Here is a 15,399-nt window from a genome sequence, read left to right as displayed (position 1 = left end):
GTAGACTTGCTGCTAATCAGGTTGCACCCCTCCACTTGTTGTTCATATAATGTCATTGTTACCCTCTCAAGTGAATTTACTGTCTAAAAGGAGTCAGATTACTTCTGATACAGCGATACCTCACTGTTGGGTATCAGACAGCACCCTCCGACCCAAAGAGCGTGTCCTCGTATGCTCGTGGATGCCAAGCATATGCACGCTTGTGGATGTAACCCACTTTGCAAAAACTGGTTGAATAAACATTGTTTCCACGTCATTTCAACCAAAAATCTATGTGATGACGTTAAATCAACTTGGAAAGCTAATTGGATTTGCAAAAAGTCATCAACATAAGTGCATTTCGTATTTTTGTAACCCAACTTTTAATCTAAATCCAATGATATTGTTTACATTTTTGTTAAATTCACATTGAATTCACGTTATTTAACAACTCATCCAAATGTAAATCAAAAGTAGACTTTGAACTGCCCACTTCCAACACCAGTGTAATGAAAGCAGCAAGGAGAGTGAGCTTACCGCAGGGGTATTTGAACCCACAGCCTTCTGTCCCATAGCCCAGTGTGCCATCGGCACAATGGCAGCAATTACAGCCTCAAGTCTTCTTGTGTATGACACTACAAGCTTGGCACACCTGTAGTTGGGGAGTTTCTCCATTCTTCTCTGCAGATCCTCTCAAGCTCTGTCAGGATGGATGGGGAGCGTTGCTGCACAGCTATTTTCAGGTCTCCAGAGATGTTCGATCGGGTTCAAGCCCGGGCTCTGGCTGGGCCACTCAAAGACATTCAGAGACTTGTCCCAAAGCCACTCCTGCGTCATCTTTGCTTAGGGTTGTTGTCCCATTGTCCTTAGACTTCGCCCCAGTCTGAGGTCCTGAGCGCTCTGGATCAGGTTTTCATCAAGGATCTCTCTGTGCTTTACTCCGTTAATCTTTCCCTCGATCCTGACTAGTCTCCCAGTCCCTGCTGCTGGAACACATCCCTACAGCATGGTGCTGCCACCACCATGCTTCACCGTAGGGATGGTTCCAGGTTTCCTGCAGAAGTGAAGCTTAGCATTCAGGTCAAAGAGTTCAATCTTGGTTTCATCAGACCAGAGAATCTTGTTTCTCATGACATGCACTGTCAACTGTTGGACCTTATATAGACAGGTGTGTGCCTTTCCAAATCATGTCCAATCAATTGAATTTACCACAGGTGGTCTCCAATCAAGTTGTAGAAACATCTCAAGGATCTCGAGTCTCCTAGCAAAGGGTCTGAATACTTATGTAAATAAGATATGTTTTATTTTTTATAAATTTGTAACGTAATAAAATGTGGAAAAAGTCAAGGGGTCTGAATACTTTCCAAATGCACTGTATATGCCGTCACAGAGCAGGAACTTTAGGGCAGTGGTGGGTCAGTGGCTTGGATGGAGCCATTGCTTATCACTAACCCTGTTTAATAGAGTTTATATTGTTAATATCGTTTTTAATAATAACCCTGTTAATAATAGTTTCTATTGTTACAGCTGTATGGAAAGATGCACCTGGCAATGTAGGAGAATGGTATTTTTTATCCAGGTTTTCAGATCATAATTTTTCTGGCCTGTCAGAAGAATAGTACATTTGATTTGCATCATCTGCCTCTCCTCAGAGTCTTGATCTTTAGTCCTTAATGACGCAGATTATTTTCCTCAGCTTTAGGAAATGCGCACTTGTACAGTGGTTGCTCCACTAAAAGTTTTGCTATTATGATGCAGGATTTAGAGATAATTTGTGGTTTAGTATGGTACCCTGCGTCACCACCTCATTACTCCAGACCAGCACAAGGGGGAGTTAGAGCACTGATTATGCTTTTGGGTCCTACTGTGTGTCTGACAATGAATGGGCGACATAAACCTAAATAGAAACTGATAATTGTGCACGACTTCAGTATTACTAAAACTGTTGTTACACGAAGTTTATTTTCTTAGGATTATTTTGCTCTTACTGTAGTACTGTAGTCCACTCCCGACCATTCACGTTGTACAGCGCCTGTGCGCTTGTACAGTGCAATGGTCTAAGACCACCGTGTTGCTACAGATGCTTGTTCAATACCTGTGCCAGCCTTGACTGGGAGACACATGAGATGACTGTAGGTTTTTGGTTTTTCTCCCTCTAAAATAAGAAATAAATCATTCTAAATAACAAACTGGTTTTATTTACAAATTAGTAACAATGTCTCACCCCATGTTCAAGAATGGCCTTTTTCTCGCTCATTTTACGTTATTTGTAAACAAAATCATCTCCAAAATGTTATTTTTTAAACAAAGCAATTATTATTATTATTATTATTATTATTCATTTAGAATTGTATAAAAGCCCCTTGGATATTCTCACAGATATATTATTAACGCTGTTATTATCAGGACAATATATATTGGTCTTGGCTCCAGAGTGGCGCACAATGGGGTTGCCTTGCAGTTCTCCAGCTGTATCCACTGAAAGTGCGCAAGGTTCATGAGGGCAGGGGGCACGGGATGGGCCGCACAGAAGACGGACCTACTAGCCCATGGGGAAGGGAGGAGGAGGAAGTGGGGGGGGGGCTGCCGCACTGGGTAGCACAGAAAAACACTTTAAGGGGCATTGCACTAATAATGGCTCTGACTAAGGAAACGTTCCCTCTATTCTTAGTGCCAGTCTGCACGTTCAAACTTAAACAATGTTACTAATAATGGGATCTTTATGCTTTCATTGATAAAATAATGATAAAAATACTCTTTCAACATGTTTATTTAGTTATAATTACTATGGGAATAAATATCACTGAATTACAGAAATATTGAAACAAAGTTGTCTAATGAAGGTAAACAAATAGATGCTTACTGGAAAATACTCTTTCAAACACACATGGTCAAGTTGTACAGCGCCATTATGGCTATTAGCAGGTAGCTGGACTATAAACTTGCCTAGAAGGAGGGTAGGGGGAGAATTCTATCGTGAAATGTATTTCTTAGTTAGGTTGGCTGTTTCACAACCGGCCATGATTGGTTGCAATTTCAGTTTAATCCACCAGAAAAGACAAAACAAATAATACAACAAAAAGTATTATTATTATGTATCACATCCAACCGTGAGTGGGAGTCCCATAGGGCAGCGCACAATTGGTCCAGCATTTCCCTCCCTCTAAGAACATAAATAAATGTTTTGGCCTTTACAAATATTATTTTGGCCTTTATTCAGATTACAATCGCTCACTTTATTAAAAAAAAATGAAATAACCTCAAATATTGCTATATGTTGTCAAGTTGATGGCACTGTCATATAGCGGCACCTACATAAAGCTGAGTCTTACTCGTTCATGGCTTTAGATCAAAATAAATAAGTACCAACATTCTTTCTGATAGTCTTTAATAAAGAAATGTTTTGGTTATCCTGACCTGGACACCATGTACAGTATTATAATAGCCCATTATGAGCTATTAGCAGGACAATATACCTTTACCAACACCTCTCTGTATTTTGATACTTTGTGGATGGGGGCTCCCCAGTGGCGCAGCTGTCTAAGTCACTGCATCGCAATGCAAAATGTGTTGCAACAGATACCCGTTGTGGCCGCCACCGGAAGACCCATGAGGCAGCTTTTGGTTTTAATTTAGAATCCTCAAATCCTCTATATGTAATTATTGGACGGAGAGTCAAGTCATATTTTTCGATATACTGTAAGCCTACCGTAGATGACATGAGTCTCACTATTGTTGAGTAATGTCCTGTTAGTTGTGTATATCTATTTATTTAAAGAGCATATTGAAGTTAGAAGCAGTAGGATTTGAAGCAATAGCCTACAACTATTTTAGCACCGTTTTGCGCTGCTCTGAGACAAGCGTGGGGACTGGTCTTGATAAATCAATGAGATTTTTATTTTCACTGAATCTCTGTTTGTGTATTGGTTAGACCTACAATTAGGGTGTAGAAATGTTATGCTCTTAGTGTAACCTTTATTTAACTAGGCAAGTCAGTTAGGAACAAATTCTTATTTACAAGGACCGCCTACTTCTTCCTCCCTGTCGGGGAATTGAACACCAGTCTCCCGCGTGCCCGCATGACACAGGGATTCTTTAGCTAAATAGCTAAGTACTGTAGCCTACTCCCGACCTTCAAGTTGTACAGCGCCATATTTTCCGTTCCATCCTAACGGAAACCCAGAGGGTTTTTGTTTTTTCTTGGAATATAAACACAATAATATTAATCACATTTAATTAAGCAAACATTTTTCAAATCAGTCCCATATACTATGTTCTTACAAAAAAGGTTTTAAATTCTCTAGTACAGCTACTATTGAAGGCTGTCAAATGCTTCTCAAAGATGCCCTCTGGTGGTCAAACTAGCACTAACTAGCATTAATGATACCATGCAAGTTGTACCGCAGTACGCTGCAACTTTTAAAGGACGCACCACTGTGGTGTATTTGAGGTATAAAAAGGCATCTAAAGTTTTTGTAATTTCCACTTATCTTCAGATTTGATTTGTCATAACGAAAAATGTACCATTAATTATAATCCACATTTCCTGCTGCTGCAGGATTATTTCCCTGCTTTGAGAAACTGGTCCAATTTAAGATAGCGCATCTGTAAGTGTTTTGTGATAAAGATAATGTTTGAAAAACACTTCAATAAAGAGGCGGACTGTTCTGCCTTCTGTTCTGTCCCCTCTGTACATGTAGCATGCTTTGTGTTGGTTTCCATGACGCCTGCGTAGTGGTTGTGTTTTAATGTGTCCAGCCGACATTATGTAACATTCAAGCTTAATGTATCAGACACGAGAGGGGAGAGAGGCTGTTGTTTTTTCCTAATTAACATCGAATGTAAAGGCTATATTTCGGAACTACCAAAATCTCAAGTAGTAGTCTCTAGCAAACCTAGGTGTGAATTACCATTCTATGTAATGATTTTGAAACCCCACCCCCACAACTATCCTATTAAAAGCAGTGTATATGTATTTAGCTTCTTTTTTTTTGGCACAGGTTGTTAGGGACTAGACTTCGCACGGTCCACGGATCGACTCCCGCATCAGCTGTTCTCGCTCTCTTTACATATGTCGGCTATATTTTCAACTAACGTTGGGCGGTATTCAAATTTTCATACCTTCATACCGTTCCTTTACCAAACCAGGGTATACGGTATTACTGGCAGTGCCTCTGTACAGACTCAATCAGAGAATATGGAGAGAAGCAATCACTTATTTCCTTTGCTAAATGGCTGTAAGGGAAAATCACATCTCCTCAATGACACCACTGCCAAGGTCAGTTTGATCAATATTCCCATGGGTGACAATTAATGGCGTGGAAATCATAATGTAGCCTATTATTAAAGCATGTGTAGCCAAACACCAGCATGGTTATGTATGAGGATTGAAGGCCCTTGGCTGCGCAACATGGCAACAGCTATTGGCGAGTTAATAAATGAGATTTGTTACATTGGGTTAAGTCATGTCCCATCAACATAAGTGCACATTTGCCTGAAGTCACTTACTGTCACCATACTGTAATGTCTGTAATAACAGCTTCTTCTGGGAACCGTATTCTGGGTAATTAGTGGTGTGCGTGTGTGTGCGTGTGTGATATTTACTTATAAAATATAATTAGGGTAACATATTCAAATGTCTGTACTTTACTTGAGGGAAAATCCAGAAAACAAGGGATCGGCTTAAGGTAATTGGAGTGGAAATAATAACTTATAGAAGTTGTATTCACACAGGGGAGAGACCGGAGAGCACTGCAATACAATTTTGAGGAAAGAGGTCCTTAGCCAATCAAAGAACACAAACGTAAAGCCCTTTTTACCGGCAATAAAATGAGAGAAAATACTGATGTCAAAGCAAATCCTCACACCCTACTGAAAGTGTTGCAGAGATCTGAGTCTAGACGACTGAATCTATACTGAACAAAAATATAAACACAACATACAGTGGGGCAAAAAAGTATTTAGTCAGCCACCAATTGTGCAAGTTTTCCCACTTAAAAAGATGAGAGGCCTGTAATTTTCATCATAGGTACACTTCAACTATGACAGACAAAATGAGGAAACAAATCCAGAAAATCACATTGTAGTATTTTTAATGAATATATTTGCAAATTATGGTGAACAATAAGTATTTGGTCAATAACAAAAGTTTATCTCAATACTTTGTTATATACCCTTTGTTGGCAATGACAGAGGTCAAACGTTTTCTGTAAGTCTTCACAAGGTTTTCACACACTGTTGCTGGTATTTTGGCCCATTCCTCCATGCAGATCTCCTCTAGAGCAGTGATGTTTTGGGGCTGTTGCTGGGCAACACGGACTTTCAACTCCCTCCAAAGATTTTCTATGGAGTTGAGATCTGGAGACTGGCTAGGCCACTCCAGGACCTTGAAATGCTTCTTACGAAGCCACTCCTTCGTTGCCCGGGCGGTGTGTTTGGGATCATTGTCATGCTGAAAGACCCAGCCACGTTTCATCTTCAATGCCCTTGCTGATGGAAGGTTTTCACTCAAAATTTCACGATACATGGCCCCATTCATTCTTTCCTTTACACGGATCAGTCGTCCTGGTCCCTTTGCAGAAAAACAGCCCCAAAGCATGATGTTTCCACCCCCATGCTTCACAGTAGGTATGGTGTTCTTTGGATGCAACTCAGCATTCTTTGTCCTCCAAACACGACAAGTTGAGTTTTTACCAAAAAGTTATATTTTGGTTTCATCTGACCATATGACATTCTCCCAATCTTCTTCTGGATTATCCAAATGCTCTCTAGCAAACTTCAGACGGGCCTGGACATGTACTGGCTTAAGCAAGGGGACACGTCTGGCACTGCAGGATTTGAGTCCCTGGCGTCGTAGTGTGTTACTAATGGTAGGCTTTGTTACTTTGGTCCCAGCTCTATGCAGGTCATTCACTAGGTCCCCCCGTGTGGTTCTGGGATTTTTCTTGTGATCATTTTGACCCCACGGGGTGAGATCTTGCGTGGAGCCCCAGATCGAGGGAGATTATCAGTGGTCTTGTATGTCTTCCATTTCCTAATAATTGCTCCCACAGTTGATTTCTTCAAACCAAGCTGCTTACCTATTGCAGATTCAGTCTTCCCAGCCTGGTGCAGGTCTACAATTTTGTTTCTGGTGTCCTTTGACAGCTCTTTGGTCTTGGCCATAGTGGAGTTTGGAGTGTGACTGTTTGAGGTTGTGGACAGGTGTCTTTTATACTGATAACAAGTTCAAACAGGTGCCATTAATACAGGTAACGAGTGGAGGACAGAGGAGCCTCTTAAAGAAGAAGTTACAGGTCTGTGAGAGCCAGAAATCTTGCTTGTTTGTAGGTGACCAAATACTTATTTTCCACCATAATTTGCAAATGAATTCATAAAAAATCCTACAACGTGATTTTCTGGATTTTTTTCCTTCTCATTTTGTCTGTCATAGTTGAAGTGTACCTATGATGAAAATTACAGGCCTCTCTCATCTTTTTAAGTGGGAGAACTTGCACAATTGGTGGCTGACTAAATACTTTTTTCCCCCCACTGTATATAGTGTTGGTCCCATGTTTCATGACCTGAAATAAAAGATCCCAGAGATTTTACATACTCACAAAAAGTGTATTTTTCTCAAATTTGGTGCACAAATTTGCTTACATCCCTGTTAGTGACGATTTCTCCTTTGCCAACATAACCCCTCCGCCTGATAGGTGTGGCATATCAAGAAGCTGATAAACCGTATGATCATTACACAGGTGCACATTGTACTGGGGACAATAAAAGGCCACTCTAAAATGTGCAGTTTTGTCACACAACACAATGCCACAGATGTCTCAAGTTTTGAGGGAGCATGCAATTGACATGCTGACTGAAGGAATGTCCACCAGAGCTTTTGCCAGAGAATTTTATGTTAATTTCACTACCATAAGCCATCTCCATGTCATTTTAGAGAATTTGGCAGTACGTCCAACCGGCCTCACAATGGCAGACCATGTGTAACCACGCCAGCACAGGACCTCCGCATCCAGCTTCTTCACTTGCAGGATCGTCTGAGACCAGCCACCCGGACAGCTGATGAAACCGTGGGTTTGCACAATCGAAAAATTTCTGCCCAAACTGTCATAAACGGTCTCAGGGAAGCTCATCTGCGTGTTCGTTGTCCTCACCAGGGTCTTGACCTGACTGCAGTTCGGCATCGTAACCGACTTCAGTGGGCAAATTCTCACCTTAAATGGCCCCTGGCACGCTGTAGAAGTGTGCTCTTCACGGATGAGTCCTGGTTTCAACTGTACCGGGAACTGTATGGCGTTGTGAGGGCGAGCGTTGTGAACAGAGTGCCCCATGGTGGCAGTGAGGTTATGGAATGGGCAGGCATAAGCCACGAACAACGAACACAATTGCATTTTATGGATGGCAATTTGAATGCACAGAGACCGTGATGAAATCCTGAGGCCCATTGTCGTGCCATTCATGCGCAGCCATCACTTCATGTTTCAGCATGATAATGCACGGCCCCATGTCGCAATTTCTGCCCAAACTGTCATAAACGGTCTCAGGGAAGCTCATCTGCGTGCTCATCTGCGTGTACACAATTCCTGGAAGCTAAAAATGGCCCAGTTCTTCCATGGCCTGCATACTCACCAGACATGTCAGCCATTGAGGATGTTTGGGAGGCTCTGGGTTGACCTGTACGACAGCGTGTTCCAGTTCCCGCCAATATCCAGCAACTTCGCACAGCCATTGAAGAGGAGTGGGACAGCATTCCACAAGCCACAATTCTATGCGAAGGAGATGTCGCACTGCATGAGGCAAATGATTGTCACACCAGATACTGACTGCTTTTCTGATCCATGCCCCTACTTTTTTTAAGGTCTCTGTGACCAACAGATGCATATCGGTATTACCAGTCATGTGAAATTGATAGATTAGGGCCTAATTAATTCATTTCAATTGACTGATTTCCTTATATGAACTGTAACTCAGTAAAATCTTTGAAATTGCATGTGGTGTTTATTTTTGTTCACTGTACAAAAAGCTCAAGTTTAAGGGGAACTTCAAATGATGGCAATTTATATTTCATTCCAGCTTAAACATGCTGTATTTTGCTTACAGTGCATTCGGAAAGTATTCAGATCCCTTGACTATTTCCACATTTTGTTACGTTACAGCCTTATTCTAAAATGGATTAAATAGTTTTCCCCCCTCAATCTACACACAATACTCCATAATGACAAAGCACATTTATTAAAAATATTAAATTGAAATATCACATTTTGCATAAGTATTTAGACCCTTCACTCAGTACTTTGTTGAAGTGCCTTTGGCAGCGATTACAGCTTCTTGTGTATGATGCTACAAGCTTGGCACCTGTATTTAGGGAGTTTCTCACATTCTTTTCTGCAGATCCTCTCTGCACAGCTATTTTCAGGTCTCTCCAGAGAAGTTAGATTGGGTTCAAGTCTGGGCACTGGCTGGGCCACTCAAGAACATTGAGACTTGTCCCAAAGAGACTGCTTCGTTGTCTTGGCTGTGTGCTTAGGGTTGTTGTCCTGTTGGAAGGTAAACCTTCGCCCCAGTCTGATGTCCTGAGCGCTCTGGAGGTTTTCATCAAGGATCTCTTTGTACTTTGCTCTGTTCATATTTCCCTCGATCTTGACTAGTCTACCAGTCCCTGCCACTGAAAAACATCCACACAGCGTGATGGTGCCACCACCATGCTTCACCTTAGGAATGGTGCCAGGTTTCCTCCAGACGTGACGTTTGGCATTCAGGAAAAGAGTTCAATCTTGGTTTCATCAGACCAGAGAATCTTGTTTCTCATGGTCTGAGAGTCCTTTAGGTGCCTTAAGGAAAACTCCAAGCGGGCTGTCATGTCCCTTTTACTGAGGAGTGGCTTCATGTCATGTCCCTTTATGGCCACTACCATAAAGGCCTGATTGGTGGAGAGCTGCAGAGATCATTCTCCCACTGGAAGATTCTCCCATCTGCACAGAGGAATTCTGGAGCTCTGTCAGCGTGACCATCAGGTTCTTGGTCACCTCCATGACCAAGGCCCTTCTCCCCTGATTGCTCAGTTTGGCCCGGGCGGCTAGCTCTAAGAAGTCTTTGTGGTTCCAAACTTCTTCCATTTAAGAATGATGGAGGCCACTGTCTTCTTAGGTACCTTCAATGCTACAGACATTTTTTCCTACAGATCTGTGCCTCGACACAGTCCTGTCTCGGAGGTTTATGGATAATTCCTTCAACATGGCTTGGTTTTTGCAATGACATGCACTGTCAACTGTTGAACCTTTATATAGACAGGTTGAATTTACCACAGGTGAACTTCAATCAAGTTGTAGAAATATCTGAAGGACGATCAATGGAAGCAGGTTGCACCTGAGCTCCATTTCGAGTCTCAAGTCTCATAGCATGTCTGAATACTTATCTGAATACTTATGTAAAAACTTTTTTGTATACATTTGCAAAGAATTCTGACAACCTGTTTCCACTAGGTTGATGAGGTGGGAAAAATAATTTTGTACATTTTTGAATTAAGCTGTAACTTTAAAAAAATTGGAAAATACTTTCCGAATGCACTGTATGTAAATCTTCAACTAGTCATTGATTGCCATTGGATAACTACAGAGAGCTGTGAAAGACTACAGACAACTATCAGTTTACCTTCCATGAACCTTGGAACCTGGTCTGTTAATAAGGTTAAACAACAATAGCTAATTATGGCCTGCTTTTACAGTTAAGTGTTTACATTCGTAGAAATAACAATGAACAAGAAAAAATTGTTCACGTCATGCTTCATGTGCTTGTAGATAAAAATGCATTTTAAATTGGGTTGTAGCTGATGAGTACTCACTATTCAATCTATTTGAAGGTACTAAAATCATTCCATGAAGGACCTCCTATTTTGATCTTTTGATGCGAGACCAAAAATGTTTTTGTATTGCATCCAAAAACCCAGTGAGGCGTGCATGACGAGACTAGCCAACCACTAAATTTAGCTCTTTTCCTGTACAACACAGTGTGGACGGGCAATGCGTCTATCCCCCCCTCCTCACTGTACCCCTGACGCTTATGTAGGACTTGGTAACCATGGCAACAAACGACATCAGAACAGAATGGTCAGATCAGGCAGTAAAGCGTGACGAAGAGGGAATAAAGATCTCTGACTTAAAACAATAAGTCAGAAGCTTCTATACTGTCAACAGCAGATCCAACAGGTAAAGAGGAGCTTCACACACCTGCTTGATGCAGAGATCTCTCACTGTTCTCTTCTCACCAGTGACTTCATGCCCTTTTAGGATTTCCTTGCTGTTGTGTAATGATCAAACGTGTTTGGTTTTCTGTTGTCCTAGGTGCTGATGGTACCAATCTATGTTTTTGTTTTATACTACATCTAGTGTGCATTGAGGTTGATTTAATCAAAGTCCACCAAGTGGGGGGTGAAATACACGGCGATGGTCATAGCGTTCTGAAAGGCAACGTCTGTTTCCTAGCTTGGTGTTGTGCATGACCATCTGTTCCCTGTCACCAGTGCTTCACAAGAATTAACCTTTGAAAGTTCCAAGCTCATGCCAGGGATCAGGGGCATGTCTGTGGCTGGTGGCCAGGCACCGACCTGCGTCACACCTGGGAGAAGAATTGACATTTTAGTCATTTAGCAGATACTTTTATGAGGAGCAACTTATATGAGCAATTCGGGTTAAATGCCTTGCTCAGAGGCACATCGACACATTTTTCACCTAGTTGGCTCGGGGATTCAAACCAGTGACCTTTCAGTTACTGGCCCAGCGCTCTTAACCGCTAAGTTACCTGGTTATTGTATGATACTTATAGTAGTATTATGAGGCTGAATATTACACTGAAAGAAAATATAAATACAACAATTTCAAAAATGTATAAGGAAATCAGTCAATTTCAATAAATTCATTAGGCCCTAATCTATGGATTTCACATGACTGGGAATACAGATATGCATCTGTTGGTTACAGATACCTTAAAAAAAAGGTAGGGGCGTGGATCAGAAAAACAGTCAGTATCCGGTGTCACCACCATTTTCCTCATACAGTGCAACACATCTCCTTTGTATCGAGTTGATCAGGCTGTTGATTGTGGCATGTGTGAATGTTGTCCCACTCCTCTTCAATGGCTGTGCAAAGTTGCTGGATATTGGCGGGAACTGGGACACGCTGTCTTATACATTGATCCTAAACATACTCAATAGGTGACATGTTTGTTGACTATGCAGGCCATGGAAGAACTGGGACATTTTCAGCTTCCAGGAATTGTGTACAGATCCTTGTGACATGGGGCCGTGCATTATCATGCTGAAACATGAGGTGATGGCTGTGGATGAATAGCACGACAATCGGCCTCAGGATCTCGTCACGGTATCTCTGTGCATTGACGGCATGGTATCACTGCCCATACCATAACCCCACCACCACCATGGGGCACTCTCTTCACAACGTTGACGTCCGCAAACCGCTCACCCACACGACGCCATACACTCTTGTCTGTCATCTGCACGGGACAGTTGAAACCAGGATTAATTCATGAAGAGCGCACTTTTCCAGCGTGCCAGTGGCCATGGAAGGTGAGTATTTGCCCGCTGAAGTCTGTTATGATGCCAAAATGCAGTCAGGTCTAGACCCTGGTGAGGACAAAGAACAAGCAGATGAGCTTCCTTGAGACAGTTTGACAGTTTGTGCAGAAATTCTTCGATTTTGCAAACCCACAGGTTCATCAGCTGTCCGTTTGGCTGGTCTCAAACGATCCCGCAGGTGAAGAACCCGGATGTGGAGGTCCTGGCGTGGTTACACGGGAGGGCAGTTGGATGTACTGCCAAATTATCAAAAATTATGTTGGAGGCGGCTTATGGTAGAGTAACATTCCATTATCTGGCAACAGCTCGGGTGGACATTCCTGTATTCAGTGTGCCAGTTGCAGGCTCCTTCAACCTGAGACATCTGTGAAATTGTGTTGTGCAACACAACTGCACATTTTAGAGTGGCCTTTTATAGTTCCCAGCACAAGGTGAACCTGTGTAATGATCATGCTGTTTAATCAGCTTCTTGATATGCCACACCTGTCAGGTCGATGGATTAACTTGGCAAAAGATAAATAAATGCTCACTATAACAGGGATGTAAACAAATGTGTGCAACATTTTATTTTTTAAATACATTTTTTTGTGCATATGGAAGATTTCTGATATCTTTTATTTCATTTTTGTTCAGTGTATGAAATGAGCTATGGAAACCACTAGGGATGCACAATATTTCGGTGAGCATATCAGAATCGGATGATATTAGCTAAAAATGGCAACATTGGCATCGGCCCGATTGTCTAGTTTAACGCCGATGTGCAAAACCGATGTCAAAGCTGACGTGCATACCTATATAACGTAGGTAGATGACGTAATGACGCCACGAAAAATAGACACTACAACAGAACAAAACCAGAAAAATACTAAGCTCACTCTTCCAACAAATAAACAAGTTCAAGTCGAGCACTCATTTGAAAGAGTAAGACATTTTCAGCTGGACAACTCAAAGGCGAAATCCATTAACGGCAAGATAATGGAATTCATTGCCCTTGACAATCAACCGTTCTCTGTCGTGGATGAAGTTGGCTTTCACCGACTGATCGAGCACCTCAATCCCAGGTACATACTACCAAGTAAGCGCTATTTTTCAGATGTTGTACACAGTATTGTTGAAATGCACATCTATGAGCTAGTTGCTATGGGCGTCACTGCTATTAGCGTCACGACTGATATTTGGACCAGCGATGTCAGCCCCATGAGCATGCTGAGTCTGACAGCACAGTGGGTCGACGAGGATTTTGTACTGAGGAAAGCCATATTGCATGCTCAAGAATGTGCTGGTGCTCATTCCGCTGCTGCCTTTTCAATGGCATTTGACAACCTGTTTGAAACTTGAAAACATGAACACACTCCTAGTGCCATTTGAACAACTGACTTGAGAAATAAGCGAATCAACTGCATCTGCAGCAAACGTAATACCCTCTGTCATGTCATTGAAACTCCTGCTCAACAAAACTGCCGACACAGACGGTGGGGTTAAAACTTATTAAAGTACTTGAGGCTGTGAACAATCGATGGAAATGGACACAGTGACAGTGCGCACCGAGGAAGAGAGGCCACAAACAGACAGCTGAAACTTCACTGCTTGACATGTATGATGAAATCCTGGTTGAGACGGAGCTAATGAACAACAAAACAGCAAGTAAGTGAAAGAAATAGGTTTTGATTATGTTTTACTGGTAATGGGGACATACGTAAATGCCAACAAAATAACTTTTTGGTCAGTGTGTGTTTGTGTGTAACCTTTATTTAACTAGGCAAGTCAGCTAAGAACAAATTCCATGTCACGATACAACAGGAATACAGCAGGATAGAATGTGATGCCGAAGACAAATTTTTACTTTCAATCATTAGCGGGCATTAGAATCTATGTTCCTTTATTCTTCCTCTCTTTGTTGGATTACAACAGGACATAATGAGGACTACATGAAATATTTAATGTCCATTTAATGGACATTAAAAAAGGACTTGTCTTGCGTAATATTTAGGTTGCTTTCTCAATTTTTTTCCATTTTTTTCGAACAATTGAATCCAATGAAGTGAGCAGGCTGGGCTGACATGCTTATAGCCTTGCTAGGACTTTCAAATATGAGCATGCATTTATAAGATTGTACCGTTTTATTATTTGTATTAATATGATCTATTATTGTTACTATTTCTTTTTTTCTGACTGTTTTCCATGTTACTTGGTTAGTTCTCTTAAGCATCCTCATAGGTATTTATGTTATCATGGGACTGCCCATATTTCCCTCTGGCCAATGCCAATTGGCGGCCAAGGGTTTGCCTTCGGACGCAAAGGTGCGTCATGAGTCAGGGCGATGGTCTGATGGTCTTAGTGACAACAGACCTAGATATGGGGGGAGGTTTTAGTGGGTGGAATATTAGGATAATTGGAGGTTTACAAAGTTGCAGCTACAGTATGCTTAACAGTGCAAATTATTATGGTACAGCTATGTTGTGTCTTTGGCATCATTAAAACTGAAGAATTAATCTTTATCAAAAATTCTCTGTAATTATTATTATTACGTGATTAAACTACCTAATCGTGTAACTGTAATTAACTAGGAAGTTGGGGCACCAAGGAAAATATTTAGATTACTAAGTTCTAATTTTCCTAATATAACTTTCAGATATTTTAATATCTGATCACTTAGTCTTCTGATTAATGAATTCTTCTTTACCTCACGTTAGTCTCATTCCAAACGTCGTAAATTGTTGGTTATCTGCACGAACCCAGTCTTCACTATGAGTCATCCATACATCAATTGTCTTAAAATCATTTATTTACTAACTAAGCACTCACAGAAATGCATAACAAACAAGATAAGGTTA

General features: G+C 41.4%; 1 protein-coding gene across 3 annotated transcripts in view; it reads left to right on the top strand.

Annotated features, from left to right (window-relative positions):
* The window catches only part of LOC129851206 (caM kinase-like vesicle-associated protein), a 44,476-nt gene that overhangs the window by 950 nt on the left and 28,127 nt on the right, over nt 1–15,399 (top strand). The window contains exon 1 of one of the 3 annotated variants that reach the window (XM_055917587.1): nt 13,817–14,209. The exons of the other annotated variants lie outside the window; for them this stretch is intronic. The gene's annotated coding sequence lies outside the window, so the exon portion shown is untranslated. Of the gene's footprint in view, nt 1–13,816; nt 14,210–15,399 lie in introns of those variants that run through there. 3 annotated transcript variants of the gene reach the window in all.

This window comes from Salvelinus fontinalis, chromosome 3 (genome assembly GCF_029448725.1).
Source record: "Salvelinus fontinalis isolate EN_2023a chromosome 3, ASM2944872v1, whole genome shotgun sequence".
Classification (NCBI taxonomy): domain Eukaryota; kingdom Metazoa; phylum Chordata; class Actinopteri; order Salmoniformes; family Salmonidae; genus Salvelinus; species Salvelinus fontinalis.
The sequence above is the reverse complement of the archived record's forward strand: the minus strand, read 5'-3'. Positions and strand labels throughout refer to the sequence as shown.